Here is an 8,077-nt window from a genome sequence, read left to right on the forward strand (position 1 = left end):
CAGGCGGAGGCGGAACGCTGGTCGGCATCCAACCGTTCAAGCAGTCCCACCTTGGCTTGCCCGCTGGAGGTTTCGCCTCAGCCCTTGCCCAGTTGATGATATCGAAGCTGATGCACTTGGAGGCGGCATCCTGGCTCTCTCCTCCTCATTGCTCTCGAAGTAGATCCTCCGGCCCAAATTGCGCAGCTCGACACTACTAGGAAAAGGCATGCTAGTGGCGCACCAGTTTTGCCTACTAATGGCGCACTACTGGTGCGCCACTAGCATCACGCCATTAGAATTAAATTCTAATGACGCACCACTGGTGCGCCATTAGTATCTGGTGTTCTAATGGCGCACCAAGCAGTGCGCCATTAGTATAGCCCACAGTGCGCCATTAGAATGCCTCCCGGGGGGCCATATGTACCCATGTGCTTTGGCTTACTAATGGCGCACCAGTGGGTGATGCGCCATTAGTGTGATTATCACAGTGCGCCATTAGTGTCTTGTGTGGTGCGCCATTAGTATTAATATTAGGTTTTTTTGGGGGTTTTTTTTTCTAATTTTTTCACAGGTTACAAAATATATTATTTGACAGAATATAGAAAGCACCACACAGCAATAGCAGATTCATCGAATACAATAGAAGGCAAGTCTCCGAATACAATTCATCATATTAGTCTCCGAATACAATTCATCATATTAGTCTCCGAATACAAAAGACCGAACGAAGATAGAACATTACAAGTCTCGTAGACCGCGAGTAGCGAGTTTGTCTTCACGTTACAAGTCGATATCGATCATCTAAACTACCATCCCATAGAAGAGAGCTGCGGTCATCACGATGAGCATCATCGCGATGAAACTGGTCTTCACCCGGTTCCTCCAACGCTCCCTCCTCTCTCCCGCTAGATAGCAGGCGTATCTAGATTCCGCCTCTACCCTAGTGGTTTACCCTTTGTAACTGTTACCGCTGAAACAGTGAACCTGTCTCCGACACTCCTCCCAGTCGCCGTAGACTCCGGGAACCTTACCCTTGTACACGACATACGACGGCATCTCTATGCACAAGCCAAACAACAGACAATACATAAGCAATATATAAGTATGCAACAAAAGGATCGAAAGAGAAAAGCAAAACATTAATAGCACGATTCATGGTCCTACTAATAAATAGCATCAATTACATCTAAGTTAAACGACTGTCCAAACCAAAGAGACATACAAGTTCATTAAAGTTTAATTACAACATGAGCTAATTGATGTTTCAGAACTACAAATAGCATCACTACTTTCGACTCGACTCATGGGACCGGAGCGTGGATGAAGCCGCCGTCTTTCGTGATGGTCATGAAGTCGCGGGCGTTGTGAGCCTGCATTTGAAGTGTTGTGTCTATCTCACTGTTGGATGGTTGCTCTTTGAGGTAGAACTGTCCCGAGGTACGAAGGACATCTTGATGGATGATTTCTGCAAACTCCGACGGGATGCGAAAGAATTCTTGTCGGAGGTCTGCGTCCTGGATTGCCGCCAAGCTTGTGGCCCAATCTTTGACATTATTTGCTAGCAGAAGGTGATTATGGTCCCGTACGATCGCCCTCGTGTGATGGAGGGCGTAGTAGGCATCCTTCTGACCGCCAGGCGGCTGCTTGACGCAGGGGAACGTCGTATTGTGGATGAACACGTGCCTGACGTACCTACGAACTTTCCTCTTAAAGGTGCCTCCAGATGTGGCGTAGCCGGGGAGAGCATCATCAAGAACTTTCTTGATATTTGTGTAGTGTATTTTGGAGTCACGGTCTGCGTCGAAATACGTGACCGTGGAATATTTCGGGCTTAAGAGGATGAGTGTGCAATGTGTGTCACTGCACAGAACACGGAATGTTAGAAAAAAAAGAGAACGATCGAAATCTAAGAAATCATATGTTACGGGGCGGTGAGGGGATGACTTACTCGGGAAAGTAAGGGACGAGGAAGTTATCCTTATCTGGGTTTGCCAGAATGACGCCTTCGAGGTGTGAACTCACGACTTGCCGGTCCCCAGCGCTGCCCAAGATCTTGGCACGCATGTAGAAGGGGTCGACTATCACGATGTCCGGTGTCTTGTCTCGAATGATCCGCATCTCCATATTCAGCGAAAACAGCCGAACGAAGCTATAGTGCAGCGGATGGAGATTAAACATAGCAAAGATGTCATCAAACCGCAGGAAGATCGTACCCCCGATGGCGCCATCCACAAAGCCCTTGCCCTCTGGCACCTTGGCCATGAAAACCGGGTATGCCACATCATTCTGGGAGAGACGCATCTTCTCCAAAGAAAGAACACTGTCATGCAGACTCCGCATAGCACCGGGTGCAGCATTGAGCATATTTGTCGGTAGCATCGCCCTACCCGCCACATGCACCCTCCTCGAGATATCCTGAGGTGAAGGTGGCCCGTCCTGAGCACGGATCGTACTCGATGCCGGCTAGCTTGCACCGGCGCCCTTAGCAGTCTTTCGTTTCCGTCCCTTCTTCTTGATCTGCTGTAATGGGACCGATTTCTGCTCACAGGCCGCCTTCTTGAGCGTGTTGGGGCTGATAATATTTCGCACCTCAGCTATCTGAGGCTCGGTGAAGGCGGGAGCTGGAGGCGTCTCCTGAGAACTGAAAGCCAGATGACGCCTGTTGCAATTGGATTTCTCCATTGTACCAGCTAGATCGCGGTCGTATTGGTTGGGTTCTTGAGAAGGAGGCTCGCCGAACTCGTCACCGTACCCTTGTTCGGCAAAGTACTTATCAATGTTGGTAAATGTACCGTCGTCGTTGTCGTCGTCGTCCGAATCCTGTGCCATATGCATGTCCGGATCCTGTGCCATAGGGATGTCCAGCATGTTCGATAGTGTTGCGGCGTTCTTGCCATGGCGCGGCGCCGGCATGACCGGCGGTCTTGTTTGTAGGGTGGTGTCCCCCGCCCCCAAACGAATCTAGATCTTCGGCCAAAGCAGGGGCCAACTTAGGCAGGCGCTGAGGGTCATCAGATCTTCTTCGTCAGCCCCGGCGGGTTGAATCGAAGGTAACAACTCGTCGCAGCCTGGCAGCACCCGAACCAGTTGAACCCTATACACGATGGGTGGCATCGGTTTACCATGGAACACGGGGTTGCCCGGTTGAACGATTTTGCCCTTGGCGACATCGACCAACTCGTCGTTCACGAAGTGCAGGAGAGTGCACGAAACATCGGCGACGCCCTGCGAAAACATGTAGGGCGTCAGGGATGCCCAGTCAAAGGCAAAAGGAGATGAAGTCCTCGACCGAGAGGCTTAATTAGTTACCGTGATGATGGCTTCGAGCTCGGCTAATGTCGAGGCACTGCCAACGGCGGGCGTGCAACGGACGGAGGGGCCGCTTGCTGGCGAGGTGCCGGCCGGCATACACCCGGGTGCATTAAGCTCCAATGCCCGTGCCGGCACCGGAGACACCAATACCGCCGCCGCCGATGACACCAATGGCGCCGCCGGAGACACCAATGGCGCCGCTTGCACATTGTGCGAGTTGCTGGCCGTGAAGCTGGGAATCAGGGGCGGCCCCTGTTGGCCACCCGCAATCCACGTCGTCAGCCCATGAATCAAGGTAGGCATAATGTCGGTGAGCGTCGTTCCCAGTTGTTGTTGCACTTGCTCTTGGATAATCTCCGGAATCCGCGCCACTTGTGCCTTGAGTTCTTCAACCTCGCGCGACTGGCTTTCCGAGCTGGTCTTTTTCTCCTTTCACCCACCAGCGGTATAGTATGAGGACCATTTTGTGGACAAGCCTTTGCCGGCCACACGACCAGCTGACAACGGCTTACTGAGCTTATCCTTGTTTTTCATTACATTCAACGCCCTATTTAGAGTGTTGTCCCAAGCAGGGGTGCTCTGAGACGACCCCGCGCTACTGCTTTCAGTCTCCTTCGCCAGAACAAGCTCAAGCGCCCTGGTCTTCGGATCCGTGGTAAGCTCCTTTGTTATCAGGTCCTCCTTGTACCGGGCCCTGACAAAGTTCCTGGCCTGCTTGTCACTGCTGTATTTCTCGAAGCGGGGCGGTAGGCCTTGCTCGGCATGCTCCGCGTCCTCCTTGTCCCATATAGGCTCCGCCACTCTGTAACCGCCGGGACCAAGTTTGTGTTCCCCTAAGTTCAACTCCTGCATTTCTTTCCCCCACTGACTTGATTCGGAGGTTGCACTGCTCTCACACTTGATCTTGAACTCCTTATAGTCATCTTCACTGATCGAAGAATTTTTCGCCTTGATCTTCTCATAACTATCACCTTTCTCAATCATTCTCTTCACCTCGCTTCTCCAAGTAGACAGGGTCGTGCTCATCCTCGTGAGGGCGGCACTGTTCACTTTATTCCCTGAGAGGCGTGTGTTTTCAAATTCAGCGGGGAACTTGTATCATTTGTGCAGCTTCGTGAAGAGGAGGTTGCGCAAATTCCCTCGGTACTTATGCCTAAGGTTCTCGGTGTTGATCGAGATAGTGCTCCGGAGAATGCACCCGAGCTGAACCGAGTACCCCTTGACTATATGTTTGGGCTCCGTTGGATGCCCGTCGGAGTCCACTTGAGTAAATTCCTCCTTGACGGTGTGGAGCGTATTCGGGCGCCGGTCCTTCCGTTGCTCTTTAGTTGGCTGCCATCTGTGCGTGCGCTGCCATCATCAGTGGTGGCATCCTCGGCGGCACCATCAGTGGTGTCATCCCCGACGCCACTAGGGGTTGTGTAGTCAGGATCGGTGTCTTCCATGGCGTCCTCATAGCGGTGAGGTTGTTCCTCCATCTCCTAGGACAGCTCCCAGAATTGCTTGCCGCCCGAACCGCCGGCCTCATCATTGTTGGCCATGTTTCGCTAAATAGGAAAAAAGTTTGGTCAAAAAGTTGGTTATTGTCAAGGAACAAGATCATGGTCTCATCATTTAGGGTTTGTCGACACTGAGGCATCCGAAAAGCTAAGTTTTATCATTTAGGTTTTGTCAACGCCGAGGCACCCTAAAAGCCTAAGCGTACATCATTTAGGTTCTCATCGACACCGGGGCACCCTATAGAAGCCAAGGTTTCATCATTTAGGGTTTGTCGACGCCGAGGCACCCTAAATGCTAAGTTAAGTTTTCATCATTTAGGGTTTATCGATGCCGAGGCACCCTAGGTTGGGCCTAATCACTTGGCACTAATCACTTGGCTCTATTGCCACCTATGTTGGGTTTATCATCTAGGGTTTATCGATGCTAAGGAGAATTCTAAGTTGGGCCTAATCACATGGCTCTGTTGCCACCTATGATTTAATGCAGCAAGAATGGCGGGGCAGTTGATCCTACTTAACTAAGTACTAAGATACCACGGCCCATGCATTAGTCGCAAGTACCCCATATGTCCTATTTTTAGCAAAGTCATGCTAAACTTCACGGAAAATTTCAGCATGACCTTTGCTGAAAGTAGGACATATGGAGTACCCGAATTTGCCGGAACGGAAGTTAATCGACATTCCGGAAAACTCAAGGGCCTCTCGGGGTACCTGCAAATTCATCACAACACAATGGTCGGAGATAAAACCCAGCAACTTTACAAGTCTTTCACAGATTTGTTTGCAAGTTCTGATATGTAATAAAGATGAGTCTCAAAGATGAGCCTCCAATGCTGATTTGTTTGCTTCAAGACAAGATGAACCTCCAATGCAACAAGTAATAAAATGTTCAACAATGTATCAGATTCGGCAACAGTTTAACATCTACTCTAGTAATTATACAACACCATGACCAACATTTCTCCTCTCCAGAAATTAGAAACAAAATAAAGGAACATTACACAGTAGCCATCAAATTAAAATAACACATACAGTACATACAGGTAGGTAATACTAAAGCATGTTCATATTAGCTAGTGACCATTATATTGCTTTAGGTTAGGGCCCTTACATTATTTTCTCTCTATCCCTTTCTTTAGCTGCACTGCATCACAAGGCAAATATGGTTCAAAATAAAATACTGCTGAATAAGCACCTAGCAGAATAGTAAAATAAGCTTAAAAAATGCATACAGCTTGACATACAAACACAGACAGTTATGCAAGTGCTAGAGGTATGCATATATATATGTGAACTTGATCCTGAACTAGAGGTACACATGTTTGCATACTCATCTCTGCAATTAGTCGTGCTTATTTGCATTGTGCTATATATGAATCCACACTGACTCGAGCCTGAATCAATCAGTCAATGTTGCTCACATATACTCCCACACTCCCATAATAGTACTAATATAAGAGCATTTATATTATTGGAATGAAGGGATAATTTTTTTTCTTTCAAGAAACACAAACCCTAACAACACATTACGAGCACCTTCAAGAGATTGAACCAACCCGACATCCACAAACACCTCCTACTCAACACACAGACACAGACCAAGGAAGAAACATAACCATTCTTCTTTTTTCTTTCTTTGTTGTTAATAATAAAAGAAACTACAAGAGCAAGGAAGGAACAAGTCTTCTTTTGTACTGCAACACAAGAAACCCTCTTTCTTTCTTTCTTCCCTTCGTGTTAATTTAATTTTACTGCACCATCTACTAACCTCCTCCAACTTTACTACCACTACATCCCTCTCAAGGACATCTATGTACTGCTTATAAAGCATAACATGCTGATGCTATGTTTCATTTGCCCCATCTCCCATCTCTACTCTTATTTTAAGTAAATGCCCAGATGCCTTACATTTATCTCTGCGGGACTTTTTTCTTTTCTAATGATATCATCTATACATGTTACTTAGTTACTAAACCTATGTAACTTAGGATCAAATTGATAAATTGCTAGAAGTATCCGCATATTTTCGTGGAGATCATATGGGGGAGGATCGGACAATGTGGCAACAAACAGCAAGGTGTGTTCTTTCAAAGAATCTTTGCATCAAGTCAATGAACATCATATTTGAAGTGCAGTTTAACTTAGTCACTTAAAACTATCTGATCCACAACTAACAACCAAAGTCATGTTCAGTTATAGTGCTTAAATATGATTTTGGTGTGTGTGAAAACAATACAGTATTATATTTCTACTGAATGCATGAGTATGATGTATCACACATCTACATGTCTAGGCTTTTTCAGTTTTTTTCCGGATGGAAACCAGAAGCATCACTGTCCTTGACTAGAATCACCATGGCCAGATTAAAGACTGCAAGCTGGCAAGTTCTTCCTTTCAATTTCTCAATCTTAGCTAGCGGAGGATGAATTGAGGAGAAGAGAGGCAGAGGGAGGAGGGTTACCTGGCGGCGGTGGGGCGTTGAAGACCTGGCGGCGAGGTTCCTCCTCTCGGTGGCGGCGGGGCTCCTCCCCTCAGTGGGGGCGGTGGCCTCTTCCCCTCGGTAGCAGTGGCGGGGCTCCTCCTCTCCTTGTGGAGGCGGGGCGTTGATCCGGCGACGGCCCTGGAACCCTAGCGCTGGCCCTGCTCGCCCGAGCGGGAGCGGCGGTCATCGGAGCGGGGGAGGCGGCGGGGGTGCGGGGGCGCGGGGGCGGCGGTGGCGGGGGTGGAGTACCGCGGGGGTCGGGGCAGCGGCGTCGGGGCGGGGCAAGACCACAGCAGCGGACGAAGGGGGCGGAGCAAGGGGGTGGCGGCGTACGGTTGTTGAGTGGGGGATCTGGCGAGGGAGGGAGGGAGGCCATAGTGCGAGGAGAATAGGTGGAGTGGGGGGAGGATTCTAATGGCGCACCTCCCCCTAGTGTGCCATAAGTACGACGATTCTAATGGCGCACATCCCCCTGGTGCGCCATTAGAATTTTGTTTTAATTAGCCTGACTGGTCAGGTTATATTCCACCTAACACTATCTCCGTCAGAACACGCCCACTAGCCCGACTGGTTAGCACGCAGCACACACACTAGGAGGTCCTGGGTTCGATTCCCACGCTCCCCAATTTTTGCTTTTATGCATTTAAAATGATGTTTGATATTTATTTGTGCTTAAATATGTTCAAACTTGTTCAAATCATAACAGTAATATTTTTTAATAAAAACAGTAATATATTTTTTAAAAATATCATCAAATTTGTTATTTGAAAATATTTATGAATATGAAAAAATATCATAAAAA

This window comes from Triticum aestivum, chromosome 1B (assembly GCF_018294505.1).
Source record: "Triticum aestivum cultivar Chinese Spring chromosome 1B, IWGSC CS RefSeq v2.1, whole genome shotgun sequence".
Classification (NCBI taxonomy): domain Eukaryota; kingdom Viridiplantae; phylum Streptophyta; class Magnoliopsida; order Poales; family Poaceae; genus Triticum; species Triticum aestivum.